The following is a 24,039-nucleotide window of genomic DNA, read 5'->3' as shown; positions in this document are numbered from 1 at the left end:
GGCGTAATGAAATGTTTAGGTATTTTATGTAGACCTCAAGTAACCAACTCAGATTCAGCTAAAATTTGGCACTAGCTAGGACCACTGTGTTAGCTGTGCTAGGAATAATCTCCTTTATTCTTCAGGGTAACCCTGTGACATAGGTGGGAGTGTCTCCAATTTACCTATAAGTTCAGCTGAGTAAAGGGGAAACTCCTTACCCAAGATCTGGTGCATATGCTGGAATCGGGAGTTATCTCTAAGATTTCTAATTTCAGGTCTTTTTGCTTTTCCTGCACACCATGTTCCCCAAATATTTTTCTTAGTAGCTTTTTCATTTTTATTTTTAGCTTTGCATTGTTAAAAGGCTCATGACTTTGCATCTTAAGACTTGATGCACACACCCTTTTTCTTGTATTGTTTTCTATGTGCTTATTTTAAAATCTCGGTCCGTGTATTTGTATTCTTGGTGGTTGGAAGGATATCAAATATTGTCTCAGCAACAGCAGCATATGTGTTCACAAAAGTTGAGGAAATACTGTATTTCCAGCATGGGAAGCCGAAGGTAAGTGGCCTACATCACTTCGGCCCGCATCTGTTTTAATGACTCTGTTAGTGCAAATGGGTTGTAAAATGCCAGTGAGTATCTATGGAGTTGTTATAAACTCAAGTTACGCAAATTCTCTACCTTGGAAATGGCCAGAGCCTGCATCGTTTGCTAGATTCAACTTTTTAATACTTAAAAATATTGCAGGGCTAACATTTTATAGCACTTGACATTTTATGAAAATAAAATTCGCAGCTGTGCACAGCCCTCTTCCGTTTATACTCTACCTGGCAATAATAGCGATAATTAGCTTTTGTTGTACTGTGATCAGAAAGGGGTAGTAAAGTTAGCACTAGCCAGATGTAAAATCAGTCTTTAAATGGCAGCTGCATATATATAAATTCTCCGGAAGACCTCTCATGCTTTGTAAATTTTAGATATGTATGGAAAATTTATCCTTTTGTTGTTTAGTTTAACTTTTCAGTCCCCCATTGTTTATGGAATCAATTTGCCTTCTCAGCTCATCCAATATTTATTGCATTTGTACTATGAGCAATGAATTGGATTAGGTGCTAGGTGAGGGTGCAATTCCTGTACTCCAGAAGCTGACGTTTCGGCCGGGTGAGGCACGTAACAGTCCCACACTGTATGTATGTGTCGGTCCCTCTGAAATGCCCTTCATCACTCTCTCTCTCCTGCTTCGCCTGGCCAGCTTCCATAGACTCTTGGGGGCCCAGCTCTACATCTTCTAAAATGCCTTCCTGCCCGCCACGCCACCCCCATCATGTCACTGGTACCTTGGGCATCTGTCTCTCACCGTGTTGATCAAAGGGCGTTATAATTGTTGGGATATTTAGTAACCTTCCACATTGTGAAATCCTTGAGCGTGTGAGAGGAGTCTTCTGGTGTTGTCTCCTAAGGGCCTGTTACGGAGGATGTTCCTCCTAAGAGCTTGATGAATGAATCAAGATGTTACAAACACATACGGACATGCAGATAGACACGGAGGTTAATGGACAATACAGACACGGAGCTTAATGGACCAAGAAAGGTCGCGTGCAGTAAATGTCAAGAATGACTTACAGACAAGTACTGTAGGTGCTAGGAAGAGAACAAAAGGTAAATTGGTGGTCAAGGAGCAGGGACTGCTTTGTGGACCTGTGACGCGTGTCACCCAGGGCCCTCTGCTCAGAAGGGCTCCACCCTTGGCTTAATGTTCTGTCGTCCGCGTCTAAACATCCTTGATCATTTTTGAACATAGAGCCCCACGTTTTCGTTTCGTACCGGGGCCCACAAATGACGTAGCCAGTCTCGTTCTTGGGACCGGGAGAATGATTCAGATTTATAGAAATGGGGAGTGAAGGGGCAGTCAGGGAGAGCGCGCAGGAATCTGATAGGCGTATGAGAAATGTTCCAGTTTTGTCAGATGGCTAACAGACCTGCTCGGGAGCACCAGAGGGCTTATGCCGTCAGTACGAGGACCGAAAGATAGATCGAGGCAGCATTTAGACATTATCCTGCAAGTGGTGGGTGATCTCCGATGATTAATGAGCAGGAGAATGAGGGGAGGGAGGTGTAGCTTGATGAAGAGGAGTATGGTGGTGATGTGCAGGATGTATTAAGGGTCGGTGTGGTGGGAAGTAGTGAATCAGGAAGTTGACCCGAAGCCCAGGGCTATGGTAGTAAGGGTATATGGTAGAAGAGGCATAGAAAGCACAAAATTGGGAAAGACTATCAGGGACAAATAAATGCAACTTTGGCCGCAGGAAAAAGGAGGAGTCAAAAAGTACTCTGGACCGCCCGGGGTCAGTGATGCACTCCTGGCTGAACTAAGGACGGGGTGCCCGGGAGCTTCTTTGTCAGAGGAAGAAGGAGTTGAGCTTTAGATATTTGCAATGACAGCGGGATTTCAAAATAGAATTGCTCGTTTTGCAATTATGTGTAAATAATCGTTCGTGGAGAAGATGCTTAACGCATCAAGTGTCACTTAAAGACAGGACATTAACAGCGAACACATTAACGCTACGTGAAGTCCTTTAGATCAGTTTTAGGAGAGGGGTGAGATGAGCAGCCCAGTAAAGACAGTGTGGGAGTTAGGAGATGGGGTCATCCTTGACCGCTGTTTTTCGTCTGTTCAGTCTCTTTCTTCCTCTGTATTCAATCAGTTCCTTCTTGTCCTTTCTGTTTACCAAGCCACCAAGTGTCCCTTGCATCTGCCCACCTGTCTTTGTCCCACCACTGCGTGCCCTCGCCTTCCACCCACCTGAAGCCACAGGTCTCTGGAATGGTCTGATCTTTATCCTCTCCACGCCCACTCTTTCTCGTTGGAGGTGGGGAGGTTTTTCTAAGGGACAGTAGTAAGGGTATAAGGTGTCACTTCCTGTTAAGAATTGTGTCCTCCCCTAAAGATATTGAAGTCCTAACCACAAGTGCCTATGAAGGTGACCTTATGTGGATATAGGGTATTTGTAGAAGATGACATCAAGATGAGGTCAGAAGGGTAGGTTTTAATCCGGATGGCCGTCTCCTTATAAAAAGGGGAAATGTGCTACCACAGAGATCTGGGGGATGCCTCTATCGGAAAGAATTGTCAGCAGACCACCAGAAACTGGAAGAGCCATGGGTAAACCACCCGATTTGTGGTACTTTGTTACAGCTGCCCTAGGAAACTAGTACAGACTTTAAAACAGCTCCCCATTCTTTTCAGAGTAAAGACCAAACTCCCTAACTCATCTTGAAAGACCCACCACGATCTCGTCTCTGCTGGATTCCGCAGCCTTTTCTCTTTCTTTGCACCCCACCCCCTTCCGAAGCTACACCTTTGCACTCATCACAGCAGGAGTACTTAGCTCCCCCATGACATTCCTTTGTGGCCAAAGTACATTTCTGCCTTTCCTTTCTATCTCCTTCTTCCAGTCAGCAGAGTCCTCTGCATTCATTTTATTCAACAAATATTGTTGAAATGCCAGATAGAGTGTTTAGAAGCTAACAAAACATGCACAGCCCTTGGTTTCATGGGCTTTCCAGTCTAATAGGAGAGCCCAAATGAGGTAATAGTCGATAAGAGATGTGAGCAGAATGTTGGAGGCCATAGAATAGATGAATTGCAGAAAGTGCTTAAGCACACACAGCAGCTGGCCCCCAAGCCTGGAATGAGAGACACCAAGAAGAAACAACTCAAATGCCACCATGGACTCAGCAAAGCTCAAAACTCTGAGGCACCACATACTTTTGAAGGTTGTTGTGCAAGACGGAGCTGGAAAACACGAGGATTGGTAGACAGGTTATACGAGGAGCAGTAAGACCGTCCTCACTCTGCCCTGACCTCCCGCCCCCCCCACATTGCTATTATATGTTAAAAAGGAGTATTCAGAGAAAAAGAAGGAGGCTTTGGCTATTAAAAAGAAGAAGGAAAGGAAATGTTCAATGGAAATCTTGAAGAAAAAGTTGACATACTTCCGTGACAGTAGAAATAGGCCAAATGACAAGGGCGCCTGGGTGGCTCAGTCGATTAAGCGTCCAACTTTGGCTCAGGTCATGATCTTGATGTTCATGAGTTCAAGCCCTGCACCAGGCTCTGTGCTGATGCTCAGAGCCTGGAGCCTGCTTCGGATTCTGTGTCTCCCCCTCTCTCTGTCCCTCCCCTGCTCGCACTCTCTCTCTCCTAACTAACTAACTAACTAAGCAAGCAAGCCAAGATACAGAAAACAGAAGGAAAAATAAAATTAGAAGGTCAAGCCAGGTAGCCCAACAATCAAATCCAATCCCAATGAAAGAGAACACAGAAAACAGAGGAAATGAGAGAGAAAGAGAGAGAGAGAACTCTCCAGAACTGAAATATTTGAATTTTCCAGATTAAGTGATCACAGAATCCCTAGCACACAGTGGATGAAAACGTATCCACTGTGAGGCATATCATAACATTTCAGAATGCCTGGCACAAAATAAAAATCCTAAGTATTTCCAGGAAGAAAAAAAATGACACGTAAGGGATCATACATCAGGATAGTATCAGACACTGAAACAATCCCTCCAGAATTTTGACAAAAAATGATTTCCAGTGTGGACTTCCAAGAATGAGACTAGACTATACATATTTCCAGCTATAAAACATCTCAAGAGGGGTGCCTGGGTGGCTCAGATGGTTGAGCGACCCACTTCAGCTCAGGTCATGATCTCGCGGTCTGTGAGTTCGAGCCCCGCGTTGGGCTCTGTGCTGACAGCTCAGAGCCTGGAGCCTGCTTCGAATTCTGGGTCTCCCTCTCTCTCTGCCCCTCCTCTGCTCAAGCTCTCTCTCTCTCTCTCTGTCAAAAATAAATAAACGTGGGGCGCCTGGGTGGCGCAGTCAGTTAAGCGTCTGACTTCAGCCAGGTCACGATCTCGCGGTCTGTGAGTTCGAGCCCCGCGTCAGGCTCTGGGCTGATGGCTCAGAGCCTGGAGCCTGTTTCCGATTCTGTGTCTCCCTCTCTCTCTGACCCTCCCCCGTTCATGCTCTGTCTCTCTCTGTCCCAAAAATAAATAAACGTTGGGAAAAAAAATTAAAAAATAAATAAACGTTAAAAAATTTTTTAAAAAAAGAAAGTCTCGAGAAATTTATGTCCCATGCCATCTTTGTCAGGAATCTACTAGAGGATGTGCTTAGCAAAACAAGGAAGGAGATGGAGAAATGGAAGGTGCAGAGAAACAGGAGCTTCAACCCAGAGGGGGAAGAAGGGGAATCCCGGGATGATGGCAGAGGGAAGCTTCTGGATGGCAGCTGGGCAGCAGGACCAGAGAGGAGGACAAAGGACCCTAGGAAGAAGGGTAGAAACAAAAGGGAGATGTAAACATTGTGCCCGACATAACTGAGCTGTGAATATTTATGCGGTCATTGTCAACACAGAATGTTGATTTCACTAAGAGGTGTTATGCCTGTGTTAGAGGATGGTGGGGGAGCTTGTGTCTACACACTGGGGGAAGTGAGAGGGTCAAATCTCCGTCTCCCATGTAAGATGTAAAAACAAACAAACAAACAAAAAAACCCAAAAACTGAACGTGGACATCCAGACCCAGCATGAACATAGCATCTTAGAAATAGGGAGTAGCAAGTTCGAGCCCCGCATTGGGCTCTGCGCGGACACTGTGGAGCCTGCTTGGGATTTGCTCTCTCCCCTCTCTCTCTCTCCCTCTCAAAATAAGTAAACTTAAGATAAATTTTAAAAAAACCAAAATGTAAACGAAATAAGGAGTAGCAGAAGAAATAGACTGTTGAAAATCATTGTTTCTGGGGAATGGAAATTGGAGGTAAAGAAGGAGTGTGTCAGGAGACTGGTGTTTCTTCATAAACCCAAAGGTAACGTTTGATTTCTTTTTTTTAAATTTTTAAAAAATGTTTTTATTTTTGAGAGAGAGGGAGAGAGCGGGTGAGGGGCAGAGAGAGAGTGAGACACACAATTTGAAGCAGGCTCCAGGCTCTGAGCTGTCAGCACAGAGCCCAGCGTGGGACTAGAACTCATGAACTTGAGATCATGACCTGAGCGAAGTTGGACACTTAACCACCTGAGCCACCCAGGTGCCCCAGTGACTTCTAAAACCGTATGTGGTTGACCTTTGGGCAACATGGGTTTGAACTGCATGGCTCTACTTGTACATGGATTTTTAAAAATACAGTACTATACTGTAGATGTCTTTCCCCTTCCTCTTGATTTCTATAATAACATTTTCTTTTCTCTAGCTTACTTTACTGTAAGAATATAGTATATGATACATATAAGATACAAAATGTGTGTTAACTAGCAGTTTATGTTATCAGTCATTAGTTATTGGTCAACAGTAGGCTGTTGGTAATTAAGTTTTGGGGAATCAAAAGTTACACATGGATTTTCAACCTTGGGGGGGGGGGCAGTGTTCCTAACCCCAATGGTGTTCAAGGGTCAACTATACTGATTAAAATATTAAGGCAAACATATGTCCATAAACAAAAACACGTACATAAATGTTCATAGCCACATTGTTCATGTATCCAAAAAGTGGAAACAACTCAAATGTCTATCAACTAATGAATGGATACATAAAATATGGTATATCTGTACACTGGGATATTATTCATCTATAGAAAGGAGTAAGGTACTGGGGCACCTGGGTGGCTCAGTAGGTTAAGCATCTGACTGTATTTCAGTTCAGGTCACGATCTTATGATTTGTGAGTTTCTCTCTCTCTCAGTCTCTCAATATAAACAAACAAACATTTTTTAAAAAGGAATGAAGTGCCGATACATGATCTATCTTACAACAGATGAGCCTTGAACACATGCTGCAAAGTAAAAGAAACTATTCATTAAAGACCATGTAGCCTATAATTCCATTTATATGAAATGTCCAGAAGCGAACCTACAGAGACACAAAGTAAATTAGTGGTTGGGGGTTCGAGCAGTGGGGGTAAATGGGGAGTAACTGCTGATAGGTACGTGTCGGGTTCCTTTTGGGGGTAATGAGAATGTTCCAGAATAATATAGGGTGATGGTTGGTTGCTCCGCTCTGTTAGTATACCAAAAACCACTGAATTTCAATTTTAGAAGGTGAATTTTAATTTCAGCCATAGCTCAACGAAGCCATTATTTAAAAATTGAAGAGGAAATGAGTTACCAGGGGCCAGAGAAGGAAGACAAAATTTTTACCGTATATCTTAGTGCATCTTTTTAAATTTTAAGCTGTGTGAATATATTCTGAATCATGAAATTAAAATTTTTAAAACTTAAGTGAAGAATATTTAAAACATTACAAAAGAGAATATTAGAGCCAACACTCATGTATCCAATACTTTTTTTTTTTTTTTTTTTTTTTTTGCCACATCTGAACATTTTGCTACAGACATAGTTGAATTCTCCTGTCCACCCTCCTTGATCCCACTCCCTCCCTAACTTGCCGGAGGTAACTGTGCTCCTAAATTGGCATTTACCATTGCTTAGACATGTTTTTATTATAAACACACACACATCCACAAATCACACTATAACAGTTGGGTAAAATGCGTATGAATATTAGCAGTATTCCGCAACGTTTGCTTTTCTTTCAAGTTTATATTCTTAAGATTTATTCTTGCTTAGGCGATCTAGTTCTAGTCCACTCATTATAACTGCCACATATTACATGGAACCCCAATTTATACATTCCCTCTGCTGCTTCCTTTATATTTTTGCTATCAAGCAAAGCGACAATAAGCTTTCACCCATACGTCCCATTTCCTAACTGAGCGGTGGTACTGCTCCACCAATAAAAAAAATCCAATAAACATCTGCCCAAAGCTGAGCGTGGGTTTGGGAGGAGACAGTAAACTTAATGTTAACATATTGCATGCTAGAAAGTGTTAACTCTGTAGAAAACAGACCAGAGTAAGGATGATTGGAAATTCTGGTAGCAGCAGAGTTGTGAATAGTTGCTTGGGGGGGGAGGGGGGGCACTGCTAGTCACGTGTCTCCGTGACAACCCTACTTAGCAAACGACTCCCGAATCTCACCTGTTTACAACACACCTAGGTTTTTGGGTCAGCCAGGGTGGCTCTGCGTCGGAATGTGGGTCAGCTAGATTTGGCCCGTGTTGTGGGTTGGATTCAGGTTGGTCCCAAGCATCTCGTCACTCCCCTGAAACAAGGGTGTGTTTCCTTCGTGGTAAATGTCAGACATGAAGGAGACCATGTCAGATCATGGATGTATATTCAAGACCTCTGCTTGTGTCTCGTCTGTTAACTTTCCACTGCTCCGTTCCAAGCAAGTCAATGAAATAAGCCTGGCTAGGAGGGAAGCGTAGTCTACCTGCTTTAGGGGGAGGTCCTGAAAGGTCTCACAGGAAAGATGGCAGTGCAGAATTCCATGGAAGTCATGAAGAATTGAAAACTATACTAGGGGCGCCTGGGTGGCTCAGTCGGTTAAGCGGCCGACTTTGGCTCGGGTCATGATTGCATAGTTGGTGGGTTCAAACCCCGCATCGGGCTCTGTGCGGACAGACAGCCGCCTGACAGAGCCTGTAGCCTGCCTCGGATTCTGTGTCTCCCTCTCTCTCGGCCCCTCCCCCACTCATGCTCTGTCTCTCAAAAATGAATAAATGTTAAAAAAAATTTTTTTTAAAGAACACTATAGTAAAAAAGGGTTTTTTGAAGGAAAAAAACACAAAATAATTCCCAATTCATAGAGCTATTGTGAGGAAGAAATGAAACAATGTACGTGCAGAGTCTAGTCCGGAGACTGGTACAGATATTAAAAGACTAGTTAATGCTTCTATGTCACTTACCATGTGCCAGGCACTCTAATGTGTTCTCTATATCTATCCATGTAACCCAACCCTCACACTATTCTTCTGCCTATTTTCTAGATGACGAAACCGAGGCCAGTGAAATGAAGTCATCTGCCCCAGGTCACATGACTAGGACAACTGTAGAGCTGGGGGTTGACAACAGACAAGTAGCCCAGCATCTTTACTCTTAACCATGCTCTCTGCTCCCTCTGCACACCTCCCAGACCCCCAGTCTGGATTAGTGCTGTGTGTTCCCACAGGCATTGTGCTTTTCATCTCCTGGTTCTGGGTACCACTCGCCTTTTCACTTGCCTGCGTCCTTAACTACAGTGGGCATTCTGGAAAGGCAGGGATTGTGCCCATCTTATTTCCTTTCATTCCCTACCCATCAAACATGGCCATGGAGTGATGCAACCGTCTTCTTCCCTTTGTACCGGCCCCACAGTGTGTGAAAGCAAGTGAAGGGGGCACAAGAGATTAAAGATGCCAGAAAAGTGTGCAGTCATTGATGGAGCAAGGTATTTAAGTCAGCAGAAGATAGAAGGTTAAGACTAAAATGAGGAAGTATGGACCTTGAGAAGATGGAAGGACACCTGTTCCTTTAAAGATGGAAAGAGATGGAAAAAGTGGATCTTGTAAGAGCAGAGGAGGCTAGATGAGGAAGCTCAGGCCGGATGACTTGAATCATCTCAGTAAATAAGGGGTGGGAGAGGATGCTGGAGTCTGGAGTGGGAGATCGAGGCAAGAGGAGAGAATTTGAAATAAATGCCTAACTTTTGGGGTCTGTGATCTGTTTTTTTTTTTAATGTTCATTTTTGAAAGAGCACACGAGCAGGGGAGGAGCAGAGAGAGAGGGGGACAGAGGATCTGAAGCAGGCTCCACACCCACAGCAGAGAGCCCGATGTGGGGCTTGAACTCACGAATCACCAGATCATGACGTGAGCCGAAGTCAGACGCTCAACTGACTGAGCCACCCAGGCACCTCCCGTGATCTCTTTAATATTACAGTAAAGAATACGATGAACCCAGGGAAAAAAAAAGAACATACACACAAAATTTTGCATAATAATTTTCGAGGTCCAGGGACCCCAGGTTGGGAACTGCCTGCTCTCAGGAAGCTAATGCAACCGAGCAAAAGTATTTCTGAGAAGGAATTTGAAGGCAGGCAGCTTGAATTCATAGCCTTCTAAGTCTGTGTTTCTGTGACTTCAGCAGCACACAATGGCAGGAGAATAGTGGCTGATGTGGAATTAGAGACTGAGGCTGCAGGTTTCTGAGCAGCCCAGGGCTGGGGGGGGGGGGGGAGGGGGGAAGGAGGAGGGGAGGGCAGTAGGGGTAGAGAGAAGGCAAAGCATGGGCCAGCCAAGAAGTGGCAGACGTGGCATTGTGGAGGGTGGCGCGTGGGACGGGTCCTCTCTGGGTGTGGGCCACCCGAAGCGCGTGGTCTGTAGAGAACAGAGAAATAGTAATAAAACGGAAAGTCCCGTTTCAGGCATGTTGGCCATGATGCCCCAGCAATTCTCAACACTGACAGTGATAAAATCCTGCCCTCTGAAGAAGCCTGGATGTCGCGTCTAAACAACTGCCTGTATCTGGGTACACACGCCCCTGGGAGGCAGATAAAGAGATTACTCTGGAGGGAGTAGTCCAGGATGTGGGTGAGGTGCTGGTGGGCGGCCAAGGTGGAGCCCAAGTTGAGCTCCTGCTAGAGAAGACGCCTCCCTCGCCCCGCTGGTTAAGCGGCACAATTCAATGGCTTTCATCTTCTAGAATCTAGATGCTGTCTGGAACCCTAAATCCTTCTTCTGACTGCCAGTCATAACCGTATGTGATTCACCGTCCTCACGCGTCCGCCCTGCCCCACATCTACACCTGCCTTGGTGTTTCACAGCCCTTTCGCCCCTTCTCCTAACAGATGGCTCTTCCTTACAGATTCCTCAGGTCTCCGATGACCAGGCACCGGTAGACACAGGATGCTGTCCCTTTCCTCCTCCCAGGTAAACGAAAGGAGTCTCTCCTTCCCTTTCTGACATGTTCCTGCGGGGGTGTTTTCATTCCATTCGTCAGACCAACCTGGGACGTAGAACCAGATTAGAGGGATCCACGTTTCACATGTTTTTCATCCTTAAACCATCAGGACACTATCTAGAGAATCCTGCTGCGGGGCTCAGAATGGTGATTATCCCCACCAGAGTAGGAACCGCCAGCTGCTTTGTAGCGTGACGGGTACTGTCACAGTGGTGCGTAGGTGTTTCCTTGGTGTCCCAGAGGAATTTAGTTGCTTCTTGAAATCCCTCTGCAATCTCTTACTTGGGAGTAATGATGGAACGGAGCAAACAGGGTCTGATTCGCCCTCCCAGTCTTCCTTGGAAGTCACTGGAGGGCTGGTAGTTCTCTGGAGGTTAGCCACTTCTCAAATGGACCGAATCTCCACCATCTCTTCCCATTACGGCCCACCCTCTTCTTCAAGATGGCCTCTGTGTGGTTCTGACCAAGAAGTTGCCCCATCACTGGCCAATGAAGTAGATAAACTAGAAACAGCTTGGTTTAACATTTGAGGTTGGAAGCAGGAACTTTCTAGAGGAGACCTCAAAGAAGCAAAAGGTGCATAAGAGCAGCTCCCCGACCGGAGTGCCCACTGGGGGGATTCCAGGCTCCTAGCAACTACAGAAGCATGTAGAATGATCAAGCATGGTCAACTCACTGTCAGACTAAAGCACTGCCGTGTATCTTCATTCCTCAGTAGCTGACCGCTGGAGCCATACACAGTTTGGGGGAAATGTGGAGATTATACTTAGTTAACATTACTCAGGGCACTACACAACCTTCACAGCCTCTGTGAGGCCATGAGCACTCGAGCACTTACTTTGGACAATGGGAATTTGCCCTCAAGACAAGCATCCAGGGTTTGCACATAGAATAGAGCCTTTTTTTTTTTTTTTTAATTACTTGCTAACATTATAAACCGTGCATTCAAAAAATAAATCTGGTCAGTAAGAAGGAATTCAGCTACCTATTTAACTACAGCAGCTGCCTGTGTCATCCACTGGTGCTCTTTATAGGAAACGTCTAAATAATTGAAATCTTTAATTGGGTTAAAGAGATCCCTAGCACATAGATGTTCTATAAATAAAAGTGAGTAAATAATATAGTGGCCATTCTTTTCAGGCCCTTCCCCTTAAAGAGACCATTTTGTTTTGTTTGCTCCAATAAGATCGGTGTTCAGGGACACTTGAGAGAGGTTAGGTTTCGGCTGGGGCGGAGCTTTCCCAAAGAAATCCCTTTTAGTTTGTTTCAGGTGGATTTCCACCTTCTCCCTTGGCTACTTCACTAAAAACTAATCATTTGTTTGTCTTTGCTCTGAGTAGCCAGGCACCTGGGCTTTGCATTTCCAAGTGGGGTCAGAGCAAGTAGTAAAGGTAGCATGCTGACCTTGCCTTGTTATCTGAAATCAGACAGGTTTAAGTAGCCCAGAGCTTAGGAGACAGAGAAGAAAGGGAAGGGAAGAGAAAAATGCTTATAAAAAGGAAGTGGTAAGACGTTTCTGAATTTCAGTGTGACCTGTTCTGTCAGGTGATTCTTGTGGGGGAGGAGACACGAGAAAAAAAAAAAAAGTTAGGTAAAATGTCCTTATAAAGACAAAATCTATTTCTTTCCTGCCTGATGATTTGTCACTCTAGTCACTTCCTGCCTTGTGACCGCGTACCCGGGTTTGACAAAGTTGTTCTGCAGATCAGAAAGAAGGGGGTTTCTGGTCACACGCCAGTACCACTGAGGACAGTTTTTCAACAAGGTAAAATTTCTTAATGTCTTTTTGTCATTTCTAAGTGCTTATGATGTTTTTCCTGGTTGGGTGGCTCTGTTTCTGTGGGTTGTGGGTTTTGCCTTCAGGGGACTGAGATCTGAGCACCTGTCACCCGAGCCCTCTGTGAACCATGTCACCGTTTAACTGCCCAGCCAAGCTGTAGCCACCCCATGTGGCTGTCCAGAGTCGGACCCCTCAGTTCTGTGGGGTGGCTTCTTCTCTAGTTATCCACAGTTAGCACCCCCAAAACCAGGATTCTTTTTTTCCCTTTTACTTTATTTTTATTTTTTTATGTTTGTTCATTTTTGAGAGAGAGAGAGAGAGACAGAGACAGAGACAGAGCATGAGTGGGGGTGGGTGCAGAGAGAGAGGGAGACAGAATCTGAAGCAGGCTCCAGGCTCTGAGCTGTCAACACAGAGCCCGACGCAGGGCTCGAACTCAAGAGCAGTGAGACCTTGACCTGAGCCGAATTTGGACGCCCAACGAAATGAGCCACCCAGGTGCCCCCTTTTTTTTTTTCCCCCTTTCAAACCAAACCATGTTTTGATTTATTTCTCTTGCTTTATCTTGGGGATGCTATTTACTGTGATTTGATCTACTTTAAAATGTTTTCAGGAAAGTGGGTATTGATCATTTAGATTGTGCTGCTCATTGTCCTGGTGGGAGTAGTTTAATTTTAGCTCCGGTGGTTCTGTTTTTCTAAAAAGTTTCTTTACAGCATTTGAGTGGATGTATTAACGTCTTGAGTCATATGTTGCTGAGTGTGTTACTGGTTATTTGAGTGATTTTGGTGCCAGTGGTTTTAACGGGTATGTCTGATAACCACAAGGAATCGGAGGCGCCTTTTCTTCATTTACTCTCTAAAAATAAAAGCAATTTGCGTGGCTTAATTGTACTGTTTTTGCAGAATTGTTTGAACTATTGCTTAGGCTGATGACCAAACAAATGGCCGTTAAATTCTGGATGAAAGGCTTCTGTCTACATCAGAAATCCTGATAAAGTCGACATGGAATATTTACTCCAGAAGCTCTGTTGAAACATAGACTTTAAATCTTGTAGCGTCGGCATTCATTTAATTATCATTATCCAACAGTATTAACAACCATTGACAGATGATAAGCATAAAAGCCATTCAGACTGGAAATGGCTTAATTTATCAGGGTACTTATCAAAACCCAATTTTTCTTATTCAAGGATAGCAACTCATTTTTTCAAGTTAGTTCCCCAGGGCAACTTAAAAAAAAAAAAAAAAACCTATCAGTCAACAACGCTGGTTTATTAGCCATGTCTTAGTTTTGAATTTACATAAATTTATCATAATTGGTTTCTATTAAATAAAACATTTCAAAGAACCATCTGCACAGGCAAATTTGAATGGAATTAGCCATTTACCTATAAATGTGAATTTCTGAAAGTTGCAAAATGTGGGCATCAATATGTTTTACACATCTCTCGTGAGTGGTTTTAAACTAGCAAAAATGTGGAATTGGGGGAGGAGGACCTGAGCCCCAGAAAAGAACAAATTAAAAAAAATGCTCTATCTTCTTTCCAGTAAAAATATTAATGGGAACAAAATAAATTAGAGTGTGAAGGTATGTCAGTCTTTTCCTTACTTTGGAAGGAAATAAAATGGAATATGAAAAAGTTAATTCAAAGTAGAGAAAAAAGTCTCTTGATTTAAATCAAGTTTAGACTGTTAAAGTGTCAACCTGATACGCTATAAAATATCCATTTCTCTTCTGTCTAGCTCACCCCCAGTAGCATCAGGGAAGAATCTTCTGGGTCTTACCCATTGATCAAGCACTGTTATGGTGGGACATTTCATTAGCTATCTGAAGGATGCTTTTCTTGGTCACATTTAAAATTTTATTTCCTTTAACTTACAAAGTATGCCTTGAAACAATCAGTAATTTGGGAAACAATTTCAGTATTTTTTAATTTTTTTTTTTTCAACGTTTATTTATTTTTGGGACAGAGAGAGACAGAGCATGAACGGGGGAGGGGCAGAGAGAGAGGGAGACACAGAATCGGAAACAGGCTCCAGGCTCTGAGCCATCAGCCCAGAGCCCAACACGGGGCTCGAACTCACGGAGTGCGAGATCGTGACCTGGCTGAAGTCGGACGCTTAACCGACTGCGCCACCCAGGCGCCCCAACAATTTCAGTATTTTAATACCATTTATAAACCTTCTTCTGGTCCCTGTGAAGAAGGGAGGCCAACAAGTAAAGTCCCATTCAAATATGACCTACTTAGAGAGAACAAGACAAGTAATAAAAATATTATTATATTATAATATTTATACCTACTTACAACATGTAGCCACTCTTTATGCATTATCTCACATAATGCCTTTAGACATGAGGCAGGGGGCTCACCGTGGAAGCAACTGGCCCACTGTCACTGGGCTATTGGAGGGGTCGAGGGATGTTAGATAGTCATGATTTCCAGCTCCATGTTGCTTCTCTATAAGCATCTGTCTCTTCTAGATCCCTTCTTCCACACCAGCATATTTTTTTCCCAGATGTAGATCATTAGAAGCTTTTATTTCTGAAGCTGACTGAGGAGACCTTGGTGCTCATAATTTTAAAGGAAAGAGAGGGAGAAAGAGAGAAGAAAAAAATTTGCAATAAACCCAGAAGCTTTTTTTGTCTTTATAAGTAAGAGATATCATTGTGGGTTTCATGTAATGAGTGCAGAATCCTCTTTTAGAGAATGAAGAAGTATCCTCTCTTAATTAATGTATAATTTTACCAAAGAATTGTACGCCTTCACAAACTTGCCTCAACCACTTCCCCAACCTTATTTCTTGTCACTTCCTTCTGCTCTGGCTGCCCTCCATCCTCTCACCCCCCCTCATTTGCCCATGTTCTGGGTGCACAAGACCACAAGCCGCCAGAAAGTTCCATGCTTTCACTTCTTTTTGTTCCAACTGTTGCTCCGATTGCTTTCTTATTTGTAAAACTTACAGTCAGTTTTCAAGACTCACTTCAAGAAACGAGTCCTTTCGGAAGTCTTCCCTATGGAACCCTTCGGCCATCTTCCTTGCCCCACGAACAGTTTCTTCTGGGTGTGTTTGTGTTTAACGTTTTGATCTTAGAGTAAGTATAGCAGTAACCATAATTGCTTTAGTTTCAATTCCTTGTTTGACAGCCTGAGCTCCTTCTTAGCTCTCCTAGCACATGGTCAGCACTAATGATATTTATTGAATTGGAAATTTGTCACACGTATTTTCTCTCAGCTACTTAGAGATGCATGGAAGTCTTTTCTTTGATTTCACTTATGAACTTATTATTTACTGAGTTCCTCACAGTGATGGCTGTGGAAGAAGATATAGTAATCATACGGTATTTTGCATTCTACCATGCTTCCTCTTTGCCGAAGCACTATTCTTCATTTTAGCCTCAAAGCACTGAATGGACATTGAGTGCAGCGTATTTAGGAAATTTCCCAATGACCATCGCAAACAGACAAAATTACAATCTTATTGTTTTGGCCTAAACACAGTCAGTGACCTCAAACTTAGCTACACTTACTGAAACTGTTGTAGTTGATAATGGGCTTCTTTGATGACAGAGAACCTAAGAACAGATATTAGTAACTTTTGCTTAGTTACTTTGGATTATTCTAGAAAGTTCTCAAGTCAACTTCTCCTCATTACTTGTAGAATAAAGACCCTCCATATATAGAGGAGAGAGGGCAAACACATTTTGATATCAGTCTAGGTGAAATAAAATTCACAAACTTGCTCATAAGATTCCATTAACGAAGAGTCAAAATTTATAAAGCAAGATTGTAAAGGCACCAGACTTTATGATTAATAGATTTTGTGGCAGAGTAACATTATTTATATTAGTCTAATTGTTTCTTTAGGGCTTTTTGTCAGCTAGTTTCCCAACTCACAGAAACCACCAACCAAAATGATGCTATGCCATCTACATACTGAACCCTGCGGGCATAATAAACATTAGCATTAGAGCTCCACCGAAATGTCAAACTAACCAGTGTCAACAGATTCCAAGAGTTGCAAGTTTCCCTGTTTTGCCAGATGGCAAGGCACTCACATCAAAAGCGTCCATGTTTCACGCTGTTTTCATTTTGAAGTTCTGAGAAGTTGCCACCAGATTAGACGTTCACATTTTTAGGGGCATCTCCCTACAGCTGCTGAAGACACACAGGGCTGCCCAGATGGCATCTCCCGTGGCTTTCCTCAGTTCCCTTCTGAGTCCATTTCCTTAAACTATTGACTGTCCCCATTGTTTTGGGTTTGCCAAGTTTCAGTGATTACATCAGTCTTCCCAGTAATTTCATCATCGCTTCATCTTGTAACCTACAGCAAGCAGCAGAGCGGGGAAGAAAGAATTTCAATTTACCACCCTAATAATGATAGCTAACACTCGTGTACTACTCTCTCGGGACTGAGTATTTTTTGTGTTTTAACCAATACTGATATATTTAGTCATCCCTACGATCCTGTGAGGTAGTTACTGGTGTTATCTTCATATGTGAAGAAAGCCAATCCATTCAGATGGTTTATTACTTTAATTTTCTACATTTGAATCAGTTTTTTGTGTTTTTTGTTTTTTTTTTATTTTTTTATTTTTTTTTCAACGTTTATTTATTTTTGGGACAGAGAGAGACAGAGCATGAACGGGGGAGGGTCAGAGAGAGAGGGAGACACAGAATCGGAAACAGGCTCCAGGCTCTGAGCCATCAGCCCAGAGCCTGACGCGGGGCTCGAACTCACGGACTGCGAGATCGTGACCTGGCTGAAGTCAGACGCTTAACCGACTGCGCCACCCAGGCGCCCCTGAATCAGTTTTTTATATAACTGCTGAATTCCAGGAGAAATAATATCCTCCTGGAATAAACAGGCAGCAGACCATGGGGCTTATTTGTACTTAAGCTCTGGAGTTGAGCTCAAATAATGATAATTTATCCCAAATAAATGGATCAGTCTTCCAATTGCTTTTATCAAACAGATTCCTCTTCTTCCTTTTCTTCTTTTCCTTCTCCTTCTCCTTCATCACCATCACCATCAGTATCTACCCAGCACCTCTCTGCACTTGACTATTTAGTTTTTACCAACTTACCGATCTCTGCATGGGTCGCAAACTATGATTTCCATCCTCAAAAGCTTTGAAAAGTTTTCAGTCTTAAAAGGTTAGAATACTTTCAGTCAAGTTTTAGTCACCTTTTGGACTGTTGTGACTGATAGACCCAAATAAATTAGACAATTTAGTATTTACACCAGAACACCCATATCCCTAATTGTACAGTCTAAAAACTGTGAAAGAATGCAAGATTGTTTTAATTGTGAGTTGAAAGAGAGACGTAAAAAGTGACCCACCTGGGGGCTTAAAATGAGTTTTGCTCGACTTCAGAGCCACGCCTGTGTGTCAGCCCCATTTATAAGTTACAAGGAGGCTTCTTTCTCAAATATGGTCATTGGTGGAAGGAAAAGCTGCAATGTTAAATTGAGGAACTCGCACAGCCACAGTCCTGTGGTTGCAGCATTGATTCGTGTTTTAGTCCAGCAGCAGTTACATAGCCAGTGGATGCTCTCTGCCTTATCTGTCTTATCTGTCTCTGTCTGTCTCTGTCTCTCTCTCTCTCTCTCTCTCTCTCTCTCTCTCTCACACACACACACACACACACACACACACACACACACACACACATCTTTCTGAGCGGCTGAACTAAAATGGAAAAGAGATTATGTTCTCCACCGGCAGAAAAGCCAAGACACCGAATTCTGCAGGCGAATTAATTATGCATGTGAATTGCAATCTCCGGATAATTTGTGTTCCTTTTTTCTCTGGTTGTACTTTCAGGGGGGAAGTGAATTAATGGAATAAATACTTTGCATTTAAACAACACCCTGCACGTTGATCCCTCAGTCGGGTAGTCAGTACCGAAATTTATCTAAGCTGTGTACCCAAATATATGAAGTGAAGAGGTGCACAAATGTATGCGTATAAAATGTGCATCTTCTTCCTTTTCTCCCACAAAATTTAGAATTAGAATTGCATCTTTGTTCATCTCTGGTGTAACATTTTAAAATGTGGGTCCTCTACACCTCCTTGACATCATCAGCCCACGTTATTTTCACTGGGTGGGGGTGGGGGGTCCTTAGGGGAGAAATCTGGGCGATACATGCAAAGTGAAAGTAAGAAAAAAAATGAGCAACGCCTATGCTGTTATGCCCCCCTTCTTCATCTTGACAATGTGAAATGAACTTTCCCTGTCATTTCCAATGCTTTGTAAACATTAAAAAAAAAAATCCCTTTGGAAAGATAGAATATTATGGTCACCTTTGAGAAATTTTTCAGATTTTTCCCTTCCCTTGTTGTCTTTCAGATGAAGTCTTTTCATCAACATATCCTTGATCCTTTGTTTCTTTCCTATGACCACAGAGTAAAGGCAATTGGGATACTTAATCTGTCCGATCATATATAAAGTATACAATATAGAATGTATTTAATATTGTATATCATTTTAGTTTTTTAAAGTTTGTGAGTCTGACTGTCTGTAATTTCTGTGCATGAAACAAACAGGTATGATATTCAGAAGACAGAGCAAATTTGGAGGCAAATTTGGATTCGTATTTTGGTCTTTTACTAAGTGTAGAGCCTGAGCAAGTCTCAGTTTCCTCATCTATAAAATAGGAGAAAGCACTGTCTGTTTCCTAGAACTGTTCTTGGGGTCATTTTCCTTTCCCATTTCCCCATGCCATCAGTCTGTCTGCACAGTCACTCTACGACACTCATCATCACTGTGGACTGACCGAGCCCTCGCCATTTGCTGGGCGTTGTGCTGAACACTTGACATATATTTACTCTTACGTTTCAACACAAAAGATGCATAAGGTTGATATCGTCATATTCTTATAACAGATGACCAAACTGAGGTTCATGGAGGATTAAGTCCAAGGTCCCAGAGCCAGTTAAGTACCAGAACCAAGATTTACACCCTGCCTCTTTCCCATTTTATATTCACAGTTTCTTAAAGGTGATTTAAAATTTTGACAAAAGAAATGATATATATCACATATCCCAGTATAAATTGGTATCAGTAAATATTTGCCAACCAAACTGTGGCTTCCAACAGACTGAAGATATGTATAGCCCGTCAAATTAATACAAATTTCCTGCCTCCATGTATCTGTTAGTCCTCATTTTTTTTTTTTTTGAGAATGAGTTTGTCATTAGAGATTCTAGAACAACAACCCCAATGAGCCTATAGAAAATGAGGTCACATTGTTAAGAATAAAAAGAAGCTTCTGTTGTAATTGCGAACATACAAATGTGTGCTGCGTATTGTCTTGGTATTTTTCCAGCTCCAACAATCGTAGAGAAAATGCCTAGAGAATGAGGGAGTGGAGAGCAGACAGAAGTAGGGCACAAGCTCACAGAATCCGTCCCCTGGACACCTGCGATTAAGGAGACATTGCCCGATGGTCCCCATCACAGATACTCATAGATCTCATTTCTTTTGGTGACTCATGGAGATGTGGTCAGGCTTTTCTTAAGATTGCTATACATTTTCCCACTCTGGCCACACTTCCTCGACTGTCAGAAGGTACTTTCCACCGTCAGTATTTCAGGCAAGATTAAGCCCCTTGACCACTCAACCTCAGATCAGCCAATACCAATGCTGTTGACTTCTGGTTATGTCAGGTAGCACTTCTGCAATACCTTTTGCAACTGACTTCAAGAACTCTGTATGAGAAATGTGCTAAAAGAACCAAAACGAAAAAAAAAAAAAGAACATTTTAAGCAGATGGAAAAAAAAAAAAAAAAAGAACCAAAATGAGCCAAACTAAGACCATTTGAAGGTAGAAAACAGATGTGAAATATAGATTTACATACACACAGACCTACATGTAACATACATACAATTACGTGTGGATTTTAGGTGATGACTCTACATAATACTTGATACAATTTATGGTGGAAATTGCGTTTATTCCCCAAGATGATTTTGTGAAACTTCTTTTTTTTTATTTCCCTGTTCATTTTTTCCTTGCTTTCTTCTTTCCTTCCTTCATTAAGCACTGTTGTATACAATTTAAATCCTCTGTCTCATTTAATTCTAATACAACCCTATGGAGTGAGCACTGTAAATTGCATTACTAATAGCGCTTTTTTTTTTTTAATTTTTTTAATGTTTTTTTTTTTATTTTTATTTTCGAGACAGAGACAGACAGAGCATGAATGGGGGAAGGTCAGAGAGAGAGGGAGACACAGAATCGAAGCAGGCTCCAGGCTCTGAGTTGTCAGCACAGAGCCTGATGCGGGGCTCGAACCCACGGACCGCGAGATCGTGACCTGAGCCGAAGTCGGACGCTCAACCGACTGAGCCACCCAGGCGCCCCACTAATAGCGCTTTTTTACATATGAAGAAACTGAGGCTCAGAAAATTTAGGGAGCGCCTAGTTGGCTTAGTCAGTTAGGTGTCCGACTCTTGATTTCAGCTCAGGTCATGATCTCAAAGTTCATGAGTTCCAGCCCCACACCAGGCTCATGCTCGGTTTGGAGCCTGCTTGGAATTCTCTCTCCTTCACTCTGTGCCCCTCCCTGACTCACACTCATGTGCTCAATCTCTCTCTCTCTCTCTCTCTCTCTCTCTCTCTCTCAAAATAAATAAACTTAAAAAAAAATTTAAGGAGGGCCACCTGGGTGGCTCCGTCGGTTAAGCGTCCGACTTCAGCTCAGGTCATGATCTTGTGGTCCATGGGTTCAAGCCCCGTGTCAGGCTTGCATCTGTCAGCCTGTCGGCGCAGAGCCTGGAGCCTGCTTCGGATTCTGTGTGTGTGTGTCTCTCTCTCTGCCCCTCCCCTGCTCGTGCTCTGTCTCTCAGAAAGAAAGAAATGTTAAAATTTTTTTTTTAATTTAAGGAATGTGTACAAAAACACATAGCAAGAAGCAGTTGCATGGAAAACTCATCATCTTTTCACCATACCATGCTGCTCCCTAGCTTATTATTGATATACAATTGTATATGTAATTTCACAAAGGAAGACAGGATCATTAGCATTTGGATGAGGATTTTGGATGCCCGAAATGGATTTTTGCTGGCTTGGACTAGGAGAAAGGCAGCTTGTGTTGTTGCAATAGGTGAGGCTGTAAACTGTGGAGCCTAGGCCATTCCTGAAAGACGTGGTTGAAGAAACTTCTCCCCTTGTTTTCCTCTCTATCGACATCTCCGAGGTACAAAGTACATTTCATGGGTTTTGCATCCCTAGGTTTTTTTTTTTTTAATCTGTTACGTCATTTAAGTGTTTAGTTGACTTCTGTTTTTCCCATACCTTGGCTGAACCAAACGACAATTCTCAAGGCTCTACTTCGCTTTTCAGACCAATCACTGACTCACTTTGAGATTTTGGGGAGTAACTTCACTTTTCAGGGCCCCATTTCCCATTTTCTAACATATCCAGTTCCTTCCTCACTTTGTGGGGCTGTATTTTCTGCATGGGAGATGGCGATAGAAGGAGGAATCTCTGTCCATATAAATAAACCCAAAATGGCCTCCAGACACAGTGGTTTTGTTGCATTAGGAAGCTGCGGAGTATTTGTATGACCTAAAGGGGATGCCTTCAGCATTGTGGCGGAAGATAGCAGGGAGAGCCTAGATCACCAAACTTTTTCTTCTGGAAACAAGAGCTGGTGAGGAAGGCAACCACATTGGCACTTCCCCAAACTCTTCTAGGGGCTGCCTCCTGGGCCAGTCATACTAAACCCCCAACGGCTTCCTTGGTGACCTTCTCTTGCTTGACTCCTCCCTTTGCAGGGCTATTTTCTCCTATACAGTAGTCCCCCTCTTATCCACGGCTTCGCTTTCCACGGTTTCAGTTACCCGCGGTCAACCGCGGTCCGGAAGCAAAATATCCTCCTCCTGACATTTTATCAGAAGATAAAAGGTCAACAGTAGCCCAATGCTACGTCCCACCACCTACATCATTCACCTCACCTCGTGTCACCACGTAGGCATTTTATCATCTCACATCATCACAAGAAGGGTGAGTACAGTACAAAAAAATATTTTGAGAGTGAGACCACATTCACATAACTCTTATTGCAGAATATTGTGAGAATTGTTCTGTTTCATTAATTATCGTTAGTTTCTTACTGTGCCTAATTTATAAATTGTACTTTGTCATAGTTGTGTATGTATAAGGGAAAACATAGTATTTATTAGATTTGGTACTACCCGTGGTCGCAGGCATCCGCTGGGGGTCTTGGAACATAGCCCCTGTGGATAATGGGGACCACGGTGTGGAGAAATGGAGTGCCGCTCTCCACTTTGTCTTTTTGGAAAATTCCAACTGGTTCTTTGAGATGTAGCTCAAGGAAAGTTAATATTGCCTTCTTTGGAGACGTCTCCCTTCTCCTCTGGGGCGGAGTTAAGTGCTTCTCCCTCTCTGCTCCCACAGCGCCGTGATAATAACACAGTTAGAACGTGAAGGTCAGCGTGGCCTCTAAGTGGCAGTCGGCACTTCCCTTCACAGGATTGTGTGTCCTTCAAGAGCAAGGATTCTTTGCTATTCATCGTTGCATCTCCAGCCCTAGAAGAAGGCCAGGGCTTTATTCAATGTGATGGGATGACAGGTGTGGAGCTACTAAGGAAGAGCACCCCTTGTCCCCCAGAGACAGGAGGCACAGGCAGGAATGGGCATGGTCACCCTGGCGGTGTTCTTGCTCCTAACTCTCCCCTGAAGATGTTGAGGAACTGAAGGGAACTTCTCCAAAGAGCCCCGGAAGGTTTTAGCCATAGGTAAAACCTTACCAAGCGTGTGTATCCCCAGTGAACTCGAGGTCGGAGCTGAGTAACCCCGAAGGAGAGCAGAGAACCTTAAGGTATAGAAATCCAGTGACCCCAGATACGAGGAAAGCTGCCTCCAGGAAGACCTACATCGTGTTGGCCTGTAGTGGGGTGTAGGGTGCCTCAACCGACCCCCAGGCTCTGTGCCAGCATGAGGCTTCCCTAGTTCACAGCAAGGTAACCCTGGGCCAGTTATTAAAATCTCAGTTCCCTCGTCTCTGAAGAGCAAATCATAACAGTGTTCCCTAGGACTGTGGCTCGAGGTAAATGCATATAAAACACTTAGCGTTGAAGAAGCACTCAGTAAACGTTACCTGGCCTTCTCATTTGTCTTTTAGCCATTGTTTTCTTGGACTCCAACAAAAATGGAGAGCATATTCTCTGGAGAGAATATGGATTAATCATCCGGCATGAATAAGAAAAAAGACTGACTGAACTCTAAGCATTTTCTCCTCTGTGGAATCCCAGGTCACCTGTCACTTCCTGTGGGGCCGTGCCTGGCTCTCCGGGAGAGAGCCATTTCCCCGCTTCCTCTGGCTCTAAATTGCCCCCTATATTCTAGTGACTGGTGTCTCTCTTCCCTACGAACCAGGCCACGGCCACATCTTACCTTTGTGT

At 43.3% G+C, this 24,039-nt stretch overlaps 1 protein-coding gene and 1 long non-coding RNA gene across 3 annotated transcripts in view; one reads left to right on the top strand and one right to left on the bottom strand.

Moving 5' to 3' along the window:
- Positions 1 to 727: 727 nt before the first annotated feature.
- Positions 728 to 16,811, bottom strand: LOC147584770 (uncharacterized). Its single transcript, XR_015253173.1, has 2 exons — positions 14,976 to 16,811; positions 728 to 1,477 (listed from the first exon to the last, which is right to left on the bottom strand). It is a non-coding gene; the product is annotated as an uncharacterized LOC147584770 (long non-coding RNA).
- The window catches only part of LCP1 (lymphocyte cytosolic protein 1), a 54,340-nt gene continuing 42,775 nt past the window's right edge, over positions 12,475 to 24,039 (top strand). The window contains exon 1 of one of the 2 annotated variants that reach the window (XM_025924166.2): positions 12,475 to 12,587. The gene's annotated coding sequence lies outside the window, so the exon portion shown is untranslated. Of the gene's footprint in view, positions 12,588 to 22,596; positions 22,619 to 24,039 lie in introns of those variants that run through there. The other variant, XM_086711841.1, reaches the window with a different exon arrangement.

Source organism: Puma concolor, chromosome A1 (genome assembly GCF_028749965.1).
Source record: "Puma concolor isolate L17-30 chromosome A1, mPumCon1.1.hap2, whole genome shotgun sequence".
In the NCBI taxonomy this organism is placed as follows: Eukaryota; Metazoa; Chordata; class Mammalia; order Carnivora; family Felidae; genus Puma; species Puma concolor.
The sequence above is the reverse complement of the archived record's forward strand: the minus strand, read 5'-3'. Positions and strand labels throughout refer to the sequence as shown.